Below are 21,100 nucleotides of genomic sequence, written 5' to 3'. Positions count from 1 at the left end.
CTTTCAATCACAGGCTCTGACCTTGTAGCACTACAAATACACAAGTCACTATTCTCCACTGCACCAACCAAGATTTAATTCTGTGGCTTTCTGGTTACACACACAGACCTCTGCAATGCATCAACTAATAGAGGTTTCATAACGTACTGTAGTAATTTCCTAGTTAGTAACATATTATTTTTTTTTTTTCATTTAAGCTGCACTTTATTTTATATGTAGCTACCTGATGGTGAAAGACCAAAAAAACATACAGAATATTTTGTTTTTTTGCCACACCTTTTACTCTGCCCCCTACCCATTCCAGGCAGCATCACAGCTGCATACTTTTTTTAACCCCTTGCATGCGGCCGCGATTCTGCGCCTGTGAGGCAAAATCGCAAGTGAGCGGGTTCATGACGGCCCCCAGCCGTCATCAGCACACGAGCGCCGTAGAGCATGACGGCTGGGGGCCGTCATCAGCATACAAGGGGTTAATGCACTTTGGCCACTGAACTTAAGAGAGATCGTCTTCAATAAATCTACATCTTGTAATCTATCTTGACCGGCTACAGACTCCTGGCTTCCAAGGCGGTATCTTTTATCTAGTACACTGACGACGACCGGAAAAAGAACCACGCATCAAAGGAGATTGAAGATAAAGTGAACATACTCTAAGAAATAAAGAAGAAAGAGATTGAAGCATTAAGAAGAAAAGATAAATGCCTTGCAGTCCCACCAGTGTCTTTTTTAGCAGACAGCCTGCAGTCAACGAAAGCAGTGGGAGTTTACCCTGCTTACATTTTAAATGTACTCTAATTTATTGCGACTCTGGTGCACTGGAGCACTGACATTTAACCCCTTCCACGCTCATGATGAGCTGAGTTCGTCATGAATTGCGCCGCTCGTCATGTAACGCGGTTTTTAGAAAAACGCCGCACAGCGCGAAAAAAGCCGCCGCACGCATGCGGTTAATAGCGCTGGCTACAGGCGCATCAGCAGAGCTTTGGGGACCGGCACTCATTGTTTTACAAATTAAGCACTGCCATCATAGACAGCAAAAACAAATTTCACACCGCCTACCACTCATAGAGGCAAAGGCGAGTTGGGTAGGGTGTCTGGATAAAGAACAGTGACTAGCTACTGCAACAGGATAAGAAAAGGACAGGCCACCTCGCTCATCTTAAACCTCCTGGTGATGGTCAGAAAGTGGGTGTAAGTATGAAGTTTAGGGCAAATTACCACCAACTTCAAGTTGACGGTAATTTGCGATTTACTTTAAAAAAATCACTTTTTTGCATTTTTCAAAGTTACATGGGGCGTACATACATGCCCTTAGGGCATGTATGTGCGCCACCTGTGCATACATGCATATTTCAGGGATGCAACAGGGTGTCCTTTTGGCACCCTTTAAATTGCATTTGCAATTTGCGAGTACCTATTGGGTACTCACAAATTGCGACGGTCTTCCAATTCATTGCTATGGGCCTCTAGGCCCATTTGAATGAATGGGAAGGTATTCCTTAATTGCGAATCGCAATTTGTGATTCGCAATTAAGGAATATGTAGGAATAGCAATTATTATTGCGAAACGTACATACATTGCATTTTGCGAGTCCTTAATAGCGAATTGCTAAAATTCGCTATTAAGGACTCGCAAACTGCAATGATGATACATCTGCCCCTTAGAGTTTTCAAGGCAGATGGTGGTAAGCTGTCAGTTCGACTGAAGAATGACGAGACTAGCTCAGTATGCCGGTCAGATCTTCAAGAAAGGAGCCGAGAAGTGGGGACGGTGGACCTGAAAATCCAGTTTTCTGTTGGCCAGACTTGCGGACATTTGCCAGAGAGATGTCTCAAAGAGTGGAAAATCCCATGCTTTGTTGGATTGAGAATAACCATTCTAAAACAATTCCTGAATTAATTAAAATCTATGATTACCATCTTCACCTGTCAATGAATATTTTACCATTGATTTCAGGAACTCTCCACCCTACTTTGAGTAACTATATTCCATATTATGGGGCAGATCTACAAGGAAGTGCTGCAGCGCGGCAATGCAAGCCCTTTGGCTGCGCCACGCTCCGGCACTTTCGTAGCACAGGAATGCGACATATTTACAATAATATGTCGCATTCTTGTGCTTCCCCTGCACTGGCGCACAAACTGCAGCCAAGCGCCGGCACAGGCACCCTTGCACCATGGTGCAAGGATGCCTGCGTCATGGGAAGATTGTTTTTGTGCAGGAAGCGGCACCTTTGTGCACAAAAACAATCACTACTGGCATTTTCCACTTTCAGTGAAAACATTTCTCCTCGTTGCGCCACGCTGACACCCATTTCCAGATTTACGATTCCTTGTAAATCTGGAAATGTGTCTCACTCCATGGGTGTTGCGTGGGAACACCCACAGCAACACCCATGGAACGCCCCTTCCACGCAAAGTGCTGCGTGTGAAGGGGCCATATTTACAAGGGGAGGAAAAGTCACCCCAGGTGGCTTTTCCTGTCCTTGTGAATATGGATAAGTGAAATGTGTCTCAGGTACATCGCAAAAAGTGACGTACTGGTGGCGCAGGGGGGGGTTGTAAACCTGCCCCTACATGTTTTAGTTCAGCTCATTATGTTGTCCTGCAAATGCTACAACGTGACTGCAGCATGACCAGGTTCAGGAAGTGAGAGCTATTTACAAATTAAAGTCACAGGGCCCGATTCACAGAATGAACTTAAGGCTCAATTCTAAACGTACTACTATTTGGGTATTCACAGAATGCACTTACTACTTTTCGCATTTACAGAATGAACTTAGTACTTTTGATATTCACAGAATGAACTTACTACTTTTGTATTCACAGAAGTTAGGATTTCGTCTTAAGTTTGTCTGTCTTAAGACAAACGTAAGACAGACTTAAGACAGACTTAAGACAAACTTAAGACAGACTTAAGACAGACTTAAGACAGACTTAAGACAAAATCCTAACTTAAGTCTGTCTTAAGTCTGTCTTAAGTCTGTCTTAAGACAAGAAGAAACTCATTGCCCAATCCCACAAACTATTGCTGGCTGAAGCAAGCAGAGCACTGACTGCCACAAGCAACATACTCCAAACAGACAAGCAAGGAACTGATTATCCTATCTCACAAACCATTTCTAGCTGCAGTTTCAGTTTGTTGTATTTCTGCTAGGAGTGTGTTGCTTGTGGCAGCCATTGCTCTGCTTGCTGCTGCTAGCAGTAGTTTGTGGGACTGGGTAATCACTTTGTTGCTTGTCTGCTAGAAGAGTGTTTCTTGCGGCAGCCAGTGCTCTGCTTGCTGCAGCTAGCAGTCAGGTGGGTGCCCAAGAACAAAACACTGTTGGCTCAGATGCAGGGCCCTACCTGCCCATAATCACAAACTATTACTAGCTGTAGCAAGCAGTTAGATGATTGTTCACACAGAAGACAATGAATGATCACAAGCATTGAACTGGTTGCCTGCTGCCACAACCCAATCATAAAAAATACATGTGAGAATGTGCAAAATTGTGATTAAGCCTGTAAAATTCTTGCAATTTGCAATCTTCGCATTACATGAAATTCGCAAAGTTCTATACATTTTGCACATGCAAATCTTTGCACCTTTCTTATATGAGATTTTGTATTCAGCAAAAAAAGTCCTGTGGGAGGCATTTCCTCCTCAAACCAATCTCTTGCCAATATACCAGATGACCTTTGAACATGAGGTATGCCCTCATGTTTAATTTTCATTTCAGATATTAGGAAGTGAACATTTCTAAAATTATTGTAACTTTCATGAAATTTCTGGACAAATTTTCAAAATTCCACACAGGCCTAAATTATGTGTTGTAAGGCTATTTATATATATGTGCAACACAACATTAAGTGCAGATAGAAAGCATTTGGTAATACGTCCTACGTGGCATTTTGAGTACTCAAGAAAACAGCTGATGTAACATTATATGCATAAAAGCAATGCTTTTGCTAATACCTTCTACATGACATTCTTATGAGCTTAAATCTAGACATATATGGGTACATAAAAACATATGTTTTTTAAGGAGGCGTCACAAAATGTCAATACAATAATTGCAACAGGCTTGTGAATAATTTAAAGCAGAAAAATGTCAGATCTTGAGGATAGCAATCTAAGGGCCAGATTCCGATTTCGGCTGGAAAATGTTTTTCCCGACACGGACCCGTCATATTTTGCAACCGAACCATACACACGCCTTCCAAATGGCTGAGTACGATGTGATGCTTGAAATTTACAACTGATTCATCAAGATTCGTTTTTTTACGGCCGAGTCGGCAGGAAAGGAGCCTGACGCAACAGACTTGTACGCGAACGACTCCCTGTAGCCAAGCATTAACATGACAAGACAGACTCGGACGCGAACGATGCCACATACTCCAGCATTAACACAACCCAATAGACATGAACATGAACGATTCTACACAGCCAAGCACATACACGACTCGACAGACACGTACGCAAACGCCTCCATATAGCCAAGCATTAACAAGACACGACACAACAGACTCGTCCGAATGCTGTGACGTGCTGGAAGCAGCGCCCTGTACGATGCGTAGAAAAAAACGTATCGTACTTGCGTGTCCGGAAACTGGTTGGAAAAATCCTTCGTACGACTCGATTTCCGTGTTTCCTGAGCCTGTTCGGTCGTGAAATAGAGCACGAATCGGAGCAGACGATTCAGTAGGAAATTGCCTGTAATACACATCGTAACTGCTCGTTTGTAGAAAAAAGCTCTGGATATGAGTCGGTCGTAAGGTAAGCCTACGAATAGCATTGGGAAGGCATTTTTAGCGACATCGGAATCGACCACTTAGTGTTTGTGAGTCTAACCTGTGGGATGAGCAGTGCTCAATTTGAACCAGTGATTTCAGTTGCTGGGCACTGGCACTTTATTGTCAAAACTGGCACCCATGAATGTCTGCCACATGGTGGTGCTGTTTCTCTAATTTAGAGACAAGCACAACAACAATTGTTTATTAATCTATACTAATATAATAAAGAGAGAGCCCAAACCTTTGAGGCGGGTAATCTCAGGAACCACCGCACCTATCACAACACCCAATACAGCGTTGGAAAGGGCAGTTGCAGCAGAAGGACATATGCAGACGCCCACCATATACATTTAAAAGGTAAAAGAATCGTGCCAGCAATGTAGTCCCTTGTGGGCGTGTCTGCGTTGTGCTGTGGGCGTGTGCTGGGGGCGTGACGAACGCTTGGGGGCGTGTGGTACGTTCCTCCCTTCATGCCATGTCTCATATTGTGTGCTGTGGGCATGTGCTAGGGGCGTGGGCGTGTGCGGGGCGCGTGATTATGGGAAAAAAAAGCGAGCGTTGTGCCCAATATTTCATTGTTTTTTCTTCCCAGGTTCTGTACATTCCAGCTCCTGGTGTCCACCCTGCTCCCTTAAAATACTCCTGCACCCCATAATCATAACCCACCCTTACTCCTTAAAATACCCCAACACCCTTAAACACTAACCCATCTTTACCCTATAAATATATCCTGTACCCCAAAACCCATACCTATCCCTAAACCCTAAAAATACTCCTGTACCCCAAAACCCAAACCTAGCCCTGAACCCTATAAATACCCCTGTTCCTCAAAACCCAACCCTACCCCTGAACCCTACAAATACCCCTGTACCCCAAAACCCAAACCTAGCCCTGAACCCTAAAAATACCCCTGTACCCCAAAACCCAAACCTACCCCTGAACCCTAAAATAAACCTGTACCCCAAAACCCAAACCTAGCCCTGAACCCTTAAAATACCCCTGTACCCCAAAACCCAAACCTACCCCTGAACCCTAAAAATACCCCTGTACCCTAAAACCCAAACCTGCCCTGAAACATAAAAATAACCCTGTACCCCAAAACCCAAACCTACCCCTGAACCCTAAAATACCCCTGTACCCCAAAACTCAAACCTAGCCCTGAACCCTAAAAATACCCCTGTACCCCAAAACCCAAACCTAGCCCTGAACCTTTAAAATACCCCTGTCCCCAAAACCCAAACCTACCCCATAACCCTAAAAATACCCCATACCTCAAAACCCAAAACTGTATCTGAACCCTTAAAATACCCAAACACCCCATAACATATACCTCAGTACCCCAAAACATATACCCCTATACCCATACTTAACTTATCCGAACATTAAAAAACAAACCATGCTTTTACCCTTTATGCATTTACAACGAATTTCGTTGTAAATGTATGCATGGTAAAAGCATCTAAAATGTAATGCCGTGCGTTATAATGGCATTGTGGAGTCATGGTACTTTCGTAATGAAAGTATGCGGAGTGGTGGTATGCGGAAAGAACGTTGCGGAATAATGGGTGTTTATCCTCCCCCGGTAAGTACATTGGTGGCACGGCGGCCCACATCTCCAGCAACATACTCATATTTTTTCACCACCGATTTGAAAAATGCACAGGTCTCTCTCATTGATGGCCAGCACCGACATACACTTTTAGACACACCTCCCGCCACAAGTTCTAGAATTGCGAACTTTAGAGCTGGGGAGCTACATTCGAATCTCGGCATCAGCTCAACATCCTGTGATTCCAGGCAAATCGCTTTGTCTCCCCGTGCCTACCACAAATGAATGTGTTCTTCTGTAATGTTAATTGTGCTCATGCCATGTTGTCGAGTTCGCGCTATATAATATTGCAAGGAAAAATAAAGTAGGGAAACCCGAGTTCACACACTACTGAACGCACACTCTTAAGTGCATCAGCAGTGCACTGTGAATCGGAGCGTTTCACAGGCCTGTCACAGATAAGAAATGCTATCAAAACGAAATCCTACAAAACAATATACTACTAGCCGGCAGAAATTCATACCTGGACAACGTCGGGACGGGCTGCTAGTTCAATATAAATTAAAATGACTAACATCTGTCGACCAAACCAATCTTATAGCTTTGGGGACCTGGAATAGTCTGAAGTGTCACACTTGTAGGAGTGTGATGATTAGTAGTTGTATTTACAGTGTCATTGGTAGCAATGGCGGGCCCATGTTTGGTGCACATGACAGTGGCCACCTGAAGGTTAGTGTTCTCAGAAAGCCCATGAAGACACTCCTTTTTTAAGGGTTATTGCCCAGCAGGCCTGTTCTCTTGACTCCATCTTTGTATTTCCATCTCTGTAGTTGGCTGGTCATGCTCCCTTTCTCCTGCGCCTACAGACTTAAGCAGCCCCCAGGAGTCATGCCGTTCAGGGCCCATAAAAAGTTTAATATTATTGGGATTCGGAGCCGTTTTGGTATTATCGCCAATATTAAAAGCAATACTGCTAATGATATTGATATTGATTCAAATAAATACAATAATAATACAAAATAAAAATAATAATAGGAATTAGAAGAAAGAAAACACTATACTAAATTAATAATATGGTAGAGTAATAACATTAACTTTGTTATGTAATATTAGTAATGATAACAATAACAGCAGTAATAATACTAATAACAATAATACCCCCACTAATAATAATGATAATAATAATAATAATTTTAACAACAATAACAATACTACTACTACTAATAATAATAATAATACAAACAATAACAACAGTAATCATAATAATACTCACAATAATAATAAAAGAACAATAACAATAACATTAACAATAACATTAATATTAATAACAATGCCAACAACACTAGTAATTATAATAACAAGAACATCAATAAGAATAGTAATATTAGTAATAATAACATTAGTAATAGTAATACTAATAGTAATATTAATAGAAATAATAGTAATGATAATAATAGTAATATTATCAATAATAGTAATAGTAATAATAATAGCAATAGTATAATAATAATAACAACAATAATAGTAATAATAATAATAGTAATGAGCATAATAATAATCATAGTAGTAATAGTAATAATAATAGTAATAATCATAGTAATTATAATAATAATAATATCAATAATAGTAATAATAATAATAATAATAATAATAATAATAATAATAATAATAATAATAATACTAGTAATATTCATAGTAATGGCAGTAATAATAGTAATAATAATAATGATAATAATAATAGTAATAATCATAGTAATAATCATACTTATAATCATAGTAATACTACTACTACTACTACTAATAATAATAACAATAATGGTAATAATCATAGTAATAATCATAGTAATAATAATAATAATAATAATAATAATAGAAGATCACCACAATTTCCTGAGGTCACAGGGCGCTGTGCACGGGTCTCAGTGATTCAAAGAAATGTCTTGAGAGTTGAGATTAGCGGCGGAAGCCAAATTTACACAGATTGGACCCGTAAATCGACCGCGATGTTTATAATTCTGCAAACATGGAGCATGATGAATGTTAATATAGACCCTGTCGGGGAGGCTCAACCTGAGGGTCCTAGGTCCTGATCTAGAACTTTTTTGCGACCGTCCTGGGAATGACTGGCCTGGTATGAACACTAGGGGCAGCTGCTCCGCCATGTTTAGAAGGCAGTGTGAGGAATAACTAGCAGGAGCAATGATACCGACTTCCGTTTCTGTGTCTGTCTCCTGTATTTGAAGGTACTCATGAGGTTCCTCTACATGACTATGTGTTACCAACCCACCTCCTGATTATTTTAATTTCTTAAAATAATTATAGTGCTGAAGACAGAAAATAAGTCCACTTTCTTGACATGTTTTTACTAAAAGAAGCTGGAGGTAGATTGATGCTATTTTTATGCTGTCAGTTTCTATGACTTTTTAGGGTTGGTGTTAGTCAAGGCCTTTTGATTTTATCTCAATTATATGCCTAATTAACTTATTTATAGAAGTTTTAAGCCCTCCTCTTCATTCATTGATCTGTTGTTGTTTCAGTCCCATTTTTCTTCTACACACTACAGCATACAGCATGGGTCAATGGCTCAGCCCACTTCAGCCATTGGCTAACTCTCTGTGAGTGACAGCATTTTCCCATTCACAAGGAGCACATCCACACACAAAGTAGTTCCTTTCAGTGCCAGATGCTACTATAGTAATGTGTGCTTTTTGAGAGGAAAATTAATATTTGATGAGGGCCCAGCAGCTACCCAATAATATTTACTCCCCAAAACCAAGACAAAACAATCAAGCATTGACAAAACCCAAAAGCTGGCAGCCAACACCAGAACTATTGACTTTGCTAAGGCTTGGTCCTCGTTGGGTTTACTTGGATGCCAGTGACTCAGCTTAAAAGTTTTGAGACATGTTGTTCATGGTGTTTTGTCTGAATGTATAGAGATATGTTTCTGGATTCCTCTGTTATTTGAATGCTGTGATTTAAAGATGCCGTCAGGTGTCAAGTTTGCTCTATATAAAACATCTAAGCAAACAAACAGGTTATTAAGTACATCCAAACGCTAAAAATAAAGCACTCCGTCCCTGTTCGCGTCATCTCCAGCGCTTGAGATTGAAGAGGCAGCGTCTGCATTAGGGAGTCAAATCAAATTATTATTCTGCATTCGGCTGAATGAGCCCCAGCTGCTCAGCTCAAGCTGCCTTCGTCAATGGCGTCCAGACTGCCTTCGTCATCTGATCAGAAATACTCCTTAAGTACTGACTAGTTTGCGATGCTTATGGCTTTTTAATTATGCATGTTGTGCTGGTGCTGTGCTGCAGTCTGCGGGTGTCAATCACAACAGAAGTCCGTGCTGGGCAGGGGTGCTGGGACAATCAGCATTGAAAGGGATCTGATGTCTGCTTAAAAAGATAGTTTGCCAAATGAGCCATACCCATTCAGCTGGGTGGGGAGGGATGGGGTTATGTGACTGGGGCAAGGGGATACAGTGTTGGATTTGAAAACACATTTTCACATGTAAATGGCTATAATATGGTGGGATAACATTTTTTATAGAAAGCACTCCTTCCATGTAAATGGCAATTGACCAAACAAAATTACCAGAAGCAAGCATGGAACTTTTGATTCAGGATTCAGGAAGTGTGAGGTATTATTCCCTGTTCACAACTTATGATGACATAATTTAAAGACTTCACTGTTCAGGAGGTCCATGTTCCTTCTACCTTGACGCTATACCAACCTTTGCTGGCTATTGGCCAACGTCAATGACCAAATTCATCTATTTGACTTCTGGTTGCTACTGGCTTTGCCTGCTTGGAAAGATCTTAAGCTTGACTTTGAAGTAACTTGGAGACAATCTGTGTCTCACAGAAGTGGCAGGTGGGTACTGGAATGGCAAGCCGACACAGGTGATCCTCTTACTCCCTCAGTCTCTCTCTCTCTGCTGTGTGTCCTGGATATCCCTCCATTTCTCAGTCTTTGAAGCGAAGAAGGGTTGGCAAAGCAGCACAACAGTATGGGAATTGTGTACAAGAGGGCAACCTGATAGTCCCTTTTTGTTGCGGGATTCATCACAAACCATCTCACACTTCGACATGTTGGAAGCAGTGCAAATTTGTCACTTGAGTTCAAGGCATAGGATTTGTCCATTGCTATAATTGGCCGGCCGCGGTTACAATCTTCTAAATGACGTATGTGAACGCTTATTAAAAGTGTTTGTTGAAGTACTTCTTGGCTTCAACTGCCTAATTGACTGCTTTCATTTATTAAAGTCATCGGATTTGCTCAGCTGGCCCTGGTCACCATCATCATTATTGCCCAAGTTTTCACTTATGGAACGCATTTGACTTATATGACTGCGACTACTTGATAAATTAGTTCACCACAGGACATTTTTTTCTGTTTAAAAATTGGGTCTTTGCTGAACCTCCATTAAATATTGTGGTCCTGAAGATGGTCTCATGGATTTACAAAATGTGAGGCCGAAACGTCAACATGCAGCCCATCTCTACCTTAGACAATTTCTCTTACCTTTGCAAGTTTTGTCTAAATGCAAGACAGACATTCATGTGTTCTTATTAGAGAGTTGGCCTTTGGTACATTGTCAAATGTAAAGAATCAACAGTGTAAAATCTTATTAGACAACACATTGTCAATGTGTTCTGTGATTACATTATGATGGAACCACAACGTTTTTGTTTGCTATAATATATAGTGCCAAATTTAATACACCTGTCTGTGTCATCTTTTCATTTTTCAATTGTTTAAGTAAAATATTCATTAATTCATTTATGAGGTCACGGAAGGACATCCTAAACTGAATGTAATTCTACAAATGTTGTTTTTTTATTTTTGAAGGATTCCCTTGTTGGCAGTTTACCTTATTAATAGTATGGCAAGTCACTTGCTATTTCCACCAGAATTGTAGAAAACTATTTTTCGAACTCTGCTGATAGAGCTGCAATAGGTCTCAGGCCCACTTATCTGGTGTTTATCTAGCGTACACACAAACTCCTGAAAACATGAAATAAATTTGATAGGGAGTACGTCAAATTTTGTATTCGGTACCATGGGTGCAACAGTACCCTATTGTGTCACTCCAGAAAATGTGGTATTTCCAATAAAAATATTTTCTGTCCAGTCTGTTTAATTTCAGATATTAACTTCTTTGAAATGTGATATGGCTTAAATAAAATCTTTATAATTACTGTTCCAGGAGTAGTGAAATAAACAATACGACAAGAAGGCCAATTGTGCTGGAAAAGCAATGTCATAAAAGGTATATATGCGTCTAGAAATAGTGTCACATCGAGCAGCACATGGACAAACTAATAGACTTCAATACTGCACCATGGAAATTTGTCTCTCAGGATATGTTCCACAAACAAACACACAAAACATAGTGCCGGAGGCCGGTTCCAAAGAAGTAGAGTTTCTCAGCACATGCCCTAAATCATGTACCTTTCCCGAACCACACCGGTTCTAGACGTGATTTTTAGCTTGTATATTACCATAAGTGAAATTGAGTAAAGCGTTACAATAAAAAATATGTGTTTATTGCACTATTAACATTTTAAAAGAACTATTAACAAGCCAATATAATATCTTTAAAAATAATTTAAAATCAGAAAAAAGCAAGTGTCCAAATCTACTATGTCGCCCGAAACTAAGCAACACTGAGGGAAGAATTGGCCTTTTGGGGTCATATCTAATATTGGCACACCAAAATAAACAACATAGAGGAAATTGCTGGAGTCTGAGAGAGGTGGGGGTGCAATTTAGCAATCGCATCCCAAACTAAGCAATGTTGATGAAATTGTTGGATTCGAGGGATAGGGATAGAGAGTCCGATTTGCTGTACCTGCAAAATATGCAGCATTGGTGAAAGTATTAGACTCAAAGCGGATAAGATTTACTATTACAGCTCCAAAATAAACAACATTATATGATATATTACAAAATATAAAATAAATTGCAAAAAATGTAATATACATATTTTATGACATGTTATCAAAAGATCCAGCATAAAAAACCATTAAAATAAATTTCTTCTGAAAAAATTTATTTAAAATTGCAGGGCCCGATTCACAGAACTAACTTAAGACAAAATCCTAAACTTACTACTTTTGGTATTCACAGAAGTTAGAATTTTGTCTTAAGTTTGTCTTAAGACAAACTTAAGACAGACTTAAGACAGACTTAAGTTAGGATTTTGTCTTAAGTCTGTCTTAAGACAAACTTAAGACAAACTTAAGACAAAATCCTAACTTCTGTGAATACCAAAAGTAGTAAGTTTAGGATTTTGTCTCAAGTTAGTTCTGTGAATCGGCCCCAAAGTAATTTATAAGTCAGTTTTGCTATTTTACATATTTAATTATTCCCACATCGATTACACCCCTGAAATAATGTTTTTCTTAATATGTTATTTTATTGATTTTTTCAAATGTATTGTAGGTATTTTAGAAAATGCATAATAAAAATAATCTGAAAAGTCAATATATGAAAAAAAATTATAAGATTGTATTTTGTAAATATTATTAATGTTACATATATAATACAAATATTTTTGGAAAATTAATAAAAGATTGCAAAAGAATCCCTACCCAAAACCACTATGGAAGTGAACAATTTACAAAATAAATAAAGATTAAAATCAATATTAGAGAAAAATAATTTAAATTAAATTAATATAATAAAAAAGTTACTGTATTTTCAACACTACCCACCCAACGAATCTTTAAACTCCACATCCCCAAAAATATATAAAGTGAAAAAATAAAAAAATTATTTAAAAATGTTACATTCTTTACAAATTCTAAACCATAATTTCAGTGTAGAAACGTTTCAATGCTCCACACACCCAAAATATCACTAACATCAAAGATTCCAAAGAGCCATTGATATTCTTGTTTCAATATCAGGAATCCACACATTATTTTTTGAGTTGGCTGTTGGGAAGAAACGACAGATGCCGTAAAGATGCCTTTGCAAGAGTTCCTCTGCTGGTAGGGTACAGCAAGAGCTTCCTGATGGGATAGTTACCAATGTTCCTGAAGGCGGGACTTCCTGTGTGATATAGAAGAGGAAAAAGCGTTGTCTTTAGCCCTTTGGGATAAAGTCTCTCATGTTTATCCTAACAGAGAAGGCAAACAGGTGAACAAACTTGTGTTAGTAGGTTTTACACATGGGGTAATTAAAAAAATACACATGGAGCAGTTTATTTGTAGATGGTACACAAAGTTATCATTTTCAACGAAAGTCTTCAAAAAACTTAAGGGGGAGAGTGTCAGAAACACCAATCTGTACTTGCTCTCAGACACCCTGACATAGATTAGTTTTTTTTAAAAAGATTCCATTAAAAACCTAGTACAGGTGTGCAAAGTGGAAATATAAATCACCCACACGTTACAAAATGTACCTTACACGTGCACTAATCCTTATGCCTTAAATGTGCTCAATAAAAGACACCTTTAGGATGAGCAACCTACATGAACAGCTTAGTTAAGTGCTGGCCTAACCGACTGTATCTTGGCATGAGTGGTCAATGGTGTCTATGTGTGGTCCCATATTTTAGTTTAGGCAAATATCTTCATGTTGGCGTGAGTGGTCCATGTGTGGGTCGCTATTCACTTTTAGACAGGCATCTTTATCTCGGCATGAGTGGTCTATTGTAATCTATGGTGGTCTTCTACTTACTCTTAGACAGTCATCTTTATCTCGGCATGAGTGGTCTATTGTAGTCTATGGTGGACTTCTACTTGCCCTTAGACAGGCATCTGTATCTTGGCATGTGTGGTCTATTGTAGTCTATGGTGATCTTCTACTTACCTTTAGACAGGCATCTTTATCTGGGCATGAGTGGTCTATTGTAGTCTATGGTGGTCTTCTACTTACCCTTAGACAGGCATCTGTATCTCGGCATGAGTGGTCTATTGTAATCTATGGTGGTCTTCTACTTACCTTTAGACAGGCATCTGTATCTTGACATGCGGGGTCTATTGTAGTCTACGGTGATCTTCTACTTACCTTTAGACAGGCATCTGTATCTTGACATGCGTGCTCTATTGTAGTCTATGGTGGTCTTCTACTTACCTTTAGACAGGCATCTGTATCTCGGCATGCGTGGTCTATTGTAGTCTACGGTGATCTTCTACTTACCTTTAGACAGGCATCTGTATCTTGACAGCGTGGTCTATTGTAGTCTATGGTGGACTTCTACTTAACCTTAGATAGGCATCTTTATATTGGCATGCGTGGTCTATTGTAGTCTATGGTGGTCTTCTACTTACCTTTAGACAGGCATCTGTATCTCGGCATGCGTGGTCTATTGTAGTCTACGGTGATCTTCTACTTACCTTTAGACAGGCATCTGTATCTTGACATGCGTGGTCTATTGTAGTCTATGGTGGTCTTCTACTTAACCTTAGATAGGCATCTTTATATTGGCATGCGTGGTCTATTGTAGTCTATGGTGGTCTTCTACTTACCTTTAGACAGGCATCTGTATCTCGGCATGCGTGGTCTATTTTAGTCTACGGTGATCTTCTACTTACCTTTAGACAGGCATCTGTATCTTGACATGCGTGGTCTATTGTAGTCTATGGTGGTCTTCTACTTACCTTTAGACAGGCATCTGTATCTCGGCATGCGTGGTCTATTGTAGTCTACGGTGATCTTCTACTTACCTTTAGACAGGCATCTGTATCTTGACATGCGTGGTCAATTGTAGTCTATCGTGGTCTTCTACTTACCCGTAGACAGGCATCTTTATATTGGCATGCGTGCTCTATTGTAGTCTATGGTGGTCTTCTACTTACCTTTAGACAGGCATCTGTATCTCGGCATGCGTGGTCTATTGTAGTCTACGGTGATCTTCTACTTACCTTTAGACAGGCATCTGTATCTCGGCATGCGTGGTCTATTGTAGTCTACGGTGATCTTCTACTTACCTTAAGACAGGCATCTGTATCTCAGCATGAGTGGTCTATTGTAGTCTATCGTGGTCTTCTACTTACCTTTAGACAGGCATCTGTATCTTGGCATGCGTGGTCTATTGTAGTCTATGGTGGTCTTCTACTTAACCTTAGACAGGCATCTTTATATTGGCATGCATGGTCTATTGTAGTCTACGGTGATCTTCTACTTACCTTAAGACAGGCATCTGTATCCTGGCATGAGTGTTCAATGGTGTCTATGTGTGGTCCCATATTTTAGTTTAGACAAATATCTTCACCTTGGCATGAGTGGTCCATGAGTGGGTCGCTATTCACCTTCAGACAGACATCTGTATGTGGGCATGAGTGTTCTATGGTGGTCTATGAGGGATCGTCTATTTACCTTTAGATGGTGTCTGTATCTTGGCGTGAGGGGCCTCTGATGGTCTATCACTGGTCTTCGATTTAGCTTTAGACAGGAATCTGTATCTTGGAATGAGCAGTCTATGATGGTCTTCGAATGGCCTTCTATTTAGCTTTAGACAAAAATCTTTTTCTTGGCATGACTTGTTTCTAGTGGCCTGTGAGTGGTCTTATATTTAAATTTAGATTAGATGCACCTACTCTGATGGCTGCCTTAGTCTATGTTCTCCAGTAATGCATTTTATTCTTCCCTTGAAGAGCTGGGATAGTCTCTCCAAGTTTTAAACATGTGCCGCAAAAGAAGTGGAAATCTGTTGACCCTTCCAGTTCCATCCATGGTCAACGAAGAGCTCTGAAGTACAGGACCAATGCCTTCTGTTCTATCATGCACCATTTCAGGCGCCCAGCGGTTTGCACAATGGAACCAACAGTGCTCTGCCTACAATTCACAAAAATCAGAACGTTTTTTTAAAGTTTTATTAATCTCAAACCACCCTTACCCATTTTTCTAAATGATATATATAATGATACCTTAGATTTAACCTAAAAAAGACTTAGGGCCAGATGTAGGAGAGCAAATATCGGTCGGTAACGGCCGATTTCGGCCGTTACCGACCGGTATTTGGTGTTTGACATGTAGGGGCCACCATTTTACAGAAAAATACCGAATCGGTAATTTTACCGATTCGGTAAATCCAAATGTAGGTGACACTCCTAAGAGTGCCACAGGCCCTTAAGAGTCGGTATTTTACCACCCAATCCTATTGGGTGGTAAAATACCGAATTCAGGTGTGCATGCACATCTGTGCATGCACACCTGTGCAATGTGACACACAGAAATGCCCTTAGGGCATGTATGTGTGCCACATGTCACACATGCCTGTACTTGGGGTGCTAGAGGGTGTCAAAGTGACACCCCCTGCACCCTTGCAGGATTCGGTATTTACCGATTCGGTAAATACCGAATCAGTATTTCCCATTGATTCCTATGGGCTTCACAGCCCATAGGAATCAATGGGAAATACGAATCGGTAAATACCGAATGTTACCGATTCGGTAATTCACAAACAAAAATTACCTACATCGCCCTCCTTCATATTTACCGATTCATAAATACCGAATCGGTAAAATTCGGTATTTATGAGTCGGTAAATTGAAGTTACCTACATCTGGCCCTTATGGCCTTATTATGAATACAGCGGTCCATCGCCGTAGCCACGGTGACAGTGCATACACAGCCGCACCAGCGGTCCGACCTCCCCATTACAACTTGGCCAGTCGGACTACATTGGCACCACAGCAACCACCAGGGAACAGAGATCCCTGGCGGTGTTGCGACGGTCTTGAGGCAGCAATATGCTTGGCGGGGCCACTTGGGTCCCGCCAAGCATATTATGAGTTTCCTCACTGCCACACTTTTCATGGCGGTGCGACCACCATAAAAAGTGTGGCAGTGAGGAAAGAAAGAGGGCTCTACAGGGCCCCCTTGTGCCTCTGCACCATGGGGTGCATGCAGAGGGCACATGTTTTGCCCCATGTCTGCGGGCACTCCCACTTCCTGGAGAGCATAGACTTAAAAGTCCGTGCCCTGCAGGAACTGCCTTTGACACTACCATTGCAGTGCTTCTTTCACACGCACCGCCAATGAACTGTCCGCCAGAGACTTTAAAAGCTGTACTCTGGAGGGTTGTTTTTTACGGCCTTGGCGGTCTCAGAGTGGGGCAGTGGCATGGCAGCCTCTCTCCAAGACCACCGAAGTCATAATAAGGTGCTTATCCTACATACACATACAAGGTTATATGGGGGCCCATTAAGGTTGTCCAATGTTGACAGATTTGGATATTTCCTCAGCCAGTTGACAAACAACAACTCCTAAATCTACATCCTTGCACATACTCACACACACAGGAGAAGATTCTTGAATTTTGGGAATTGAGCCACAATCCCAGTAGTAAGCCTGGAAAGCTTTGCCAGTCGCAGGTTTCCATTTGTAGTACTGGGAATGTCATGCAACATGTTTCCGAGTTGCTATTACCCCAGTTTGGTGTTGTATGGGTATAAAACCTAGTATTGAGATTTTGTCCAGAGAAAGTATTTCTCTTTTTTAGGAAACCCGACATCCTACACCCTCAAGCATTTGAGGAGCCCAGTTCCCCTTCCTAACCTGGAAGGGGATTTACTCTAGCCCTGCACCCTCAAGCATTTGAGGGTCCCACACCCCTTCCTAACCTGGGAGGGAATTTACTCCATCCCTGGATCCCCAACCATTTGAGGGGTCCTGTAGGAGAGTAGGATCTGCTTCTTGGAACAGGGGTGGGAGCACACCGCTTCACCTCCCAGCAAGGTTCACCCATGGTATTATGGTAAATGCTGTCTCATGTTGCTTACTTTGCAGAAATATTTACAAGTGTTTCGCCAGAGTTGGCGCAGATCTAGCGATCTAGGCCAGACAATAGGTTTCCTGTCACAGGGAGGTGTGACCACCTCCCAGACAGGCTTTAGTGTATTGCGGCTGGGTGGGTGCACTCCAAGAGCGCTTTGAAGTCTGCACTGGGGGCACATTTGGTGTCCCTGTGCATAGTCCAGCTCAAACCGGTTGCAGGGGCACTCAGCTCCTGCTCTGGCACGAAACTGGACAAAGGACATGGGTGTAAACACCCCTCTGTCCGGACCCTCTCATTGGTGGGTCCCCAGAGTTTGTCTCACCCCTTCCTTGGGTATAAAGTAGGAACCCCTGACTACAGAACTTTAGATTTATCTGGACGAAACTCTGCTACAGAATCCCAGAACTTCAACTATCTACACTTGGTTGGATGACCGAAGCATCTCCCTTGGAGTAAAGGAGTTACCACCCTGCAAGGCAGGTCCCAAAGACACATCTGTCCGGTTTGCAACTACGCAATAAGAGACTGTATTTACCAGAATGCCAGGTGCGAACCTTGCCTGAGAGGTGAAGCGGTGTGCTCCCACCCCTGTTCTTGTTTAAAAGTACTCCCGTGAGTCATGGAGCTGACGAGCTCGTGGAAGAAGCACCCACGCACCAGTGAGAGGTACCTGACCTGATGTAATGTTTGGCAGCCTCCTCAGGAAACCCCAAATGTGAAGTCTGTAATATCTACTGATGACGGTTAAAGAACCAGAAACATGTGTCTAGAAATCAGTACCATCTGCGCCAACTTTGGCGAAACACTCGTAAATATTTTAGCAAAGCAAGCAACATGAGACTGCATTTACCATAAAGCCAGGGGCGAACCTTGCTGGGAGGTCAAGCGGTGTGCTCCCACCCCTGTTCCTGTGACAGATAATAGCTCACTGTTCTATGTTAGGATTTTAACTTATAAACTGCAAGTAACAAAAGTATCGCTCTGACAAAAGCAGTAATCCACTGACCTATTTACATTATGTGCACTTTGTGATCTGCATGGTACATGTTCTTTACACCAGGCATATTAACCCTCTGTAATTCCTTTCCATGAGTCAAAACTTCCCCTAGACAAAACTCTGATATCTCTCTAGGAAGAACATTCATCACTGAAATTATCATGACATTTGTATTGTTGCTGACACCCCAACCCAAAGTCAGCACCCGGTGCGGTCACACCGCCCTAGAGCCGGGCCTGCTCAAGGGTCCTGTGTCACTGTTATTCTAAGGTGTGCTGCTTCAGAGGCCAGCCCGCAAGACTGGAGGTGAACTTCAGTAAGGATTGTGATGGACAGGCCTTCAAGGTTAACCCACAATTGACACCGCTAGGGTCCACCTTCTGGTGCTAAGACACCAGGGCTTCTAAGCTCTTGAGGGACCTTCCAAGGTCTAGCATGGGCATGCGCTCCCTCAGGAGAGTGGTCTGGGGAACTGATCATGAAGGCTGAAGCTGGTTCCCCAGTTCCAAATACGGCAGGTCTGGCCTTAGTGCCACATCCTCTCCCCCGCTGAACACCATACTGCCCCAATGAGAGAAACTTGTACTGCCTTCAACTACAACCCAATTGTGCCCCGCTATAAACACCTGGATGCGACTCAATTTAAATTATGCAATAGACACGAGCAAACTTCCTTGCCCGGGGAAAACAATGCTGTTCAAAGAAAGACAAGAAAACAAAAGTAGCGCTTCGCTGGCAAACACGGTAAAGTGGCGCTGATGTGTTTGGGTCTGAATACAATTAATCTGGCCACTTTGCTATCACTCTGTCTTGCTTTATTTAGTTATTTATTTATTTATCATGTTTTTAACATTCTATTCCAGAGGCTGCACTTTGGAATAGAAAAATGTCAGAGAACCAGCAAAAGTGTTTTTCTTTTTTGGATCCATTTCACAGGGGAAGAAATAAAGGAAAGTAGGAAAGAGTGGGTGAGAACTGTTTCCTGAAGTCAAGGTTTTCAGTAAGTGAGGAGGAGCTAGACAGAAATAGAGGGAATAAGAAAAAGAAGGAAAGGGGGCAGCTGAAGCGGCTGAGCAGAAGTGGGCACTCTCCTTGTATTGTCTCCGCCCACCGCCTCTTCCCGTACGGCTACGAACACCGAGCCTTATCTGTAGGCCTTGGCTATTTCTGCCATCCTGTGATGCATGTTAAAAATAAAAAAGTAGAGGAACGGAATCTATGGAATTAAAGAAGTAGGGGCATGCCGAGCCCTGCTGATCCCACCCACTTCGACCACTGGCTGAAGGAAAACTGCTAAATACATTAGTTGCAACATTAAAAGGAACGTCATTAGTTGAATTAAAAATACATTTCATTAATTCATTTCAAGCAATTACCTATATGTCGTGCATTAAAATTGCAAACGTCAATGCGTTTGCTAAACCTTGTTGGGAAGCGCTTGTGATAATTCGATGATGAATCGCATTGTGAGAGGCGTGTGCTGCTGCGCGAGAGTTGATGCAGATGTGTGTGGGCATCGTTTCTAAAGTACCCACAAGGGTGTCACCCATGTGTTCTTGGCACCCCGCACATCAGGGGGTGGGAAGTCCAATGCAGAAGAGGCTTGGAGGGGCTGGGACAGTGAATTCGGGGGTTTAAACCTCTATTTTGTAAACCCTGGAAGTATCACAGATTGTGCCACGGTGAATACATTGTGGCAAAGTCAACATCTCAGAAGGGTTAGTAGGAACCCTGAGAGTAAGCAGTGGAAGGTCAGAGGCCAGTTGTGTTCTGTTATATAAAAGGAAGCTAGAGGTGCACTCAGCACGAAGGATGCTTTTGTAGGCCCACTCGGAAGTGATATATACGGAACATAGTTACTCCGCTCTTTGGTCCACTCTGAAGTGATATATACGGAACATAGGGCCCGATTCACAGAACTAACTTAAGACAACATACTAAACTTATTACTTTTGGTATTCACAGAAGTTAGGATTTTGTCTTAAGTTTGTCTTAAGACAGACTTAAGACAGACTTAAGTTAGGATTTTGTCTTAAGTTTG

This window comes from Lissotriton helveticus, chromosome 9 (genome assembly GCF_964261635.1).
Source record: "Lissotriton helveticus chromosome 9, aLisHel1.1, whole genome shotgun sequence".
Classification (NCBI taxonomy): domain Eukaryota; kingdom Metazoa; phylum Chordata; class Amphibia; order Caudata; family Salamandridae; genus Lissotriton; species Lissotriton helveticus.
This window is presented reverse-complemented; position numbering follows the sequence as displayed.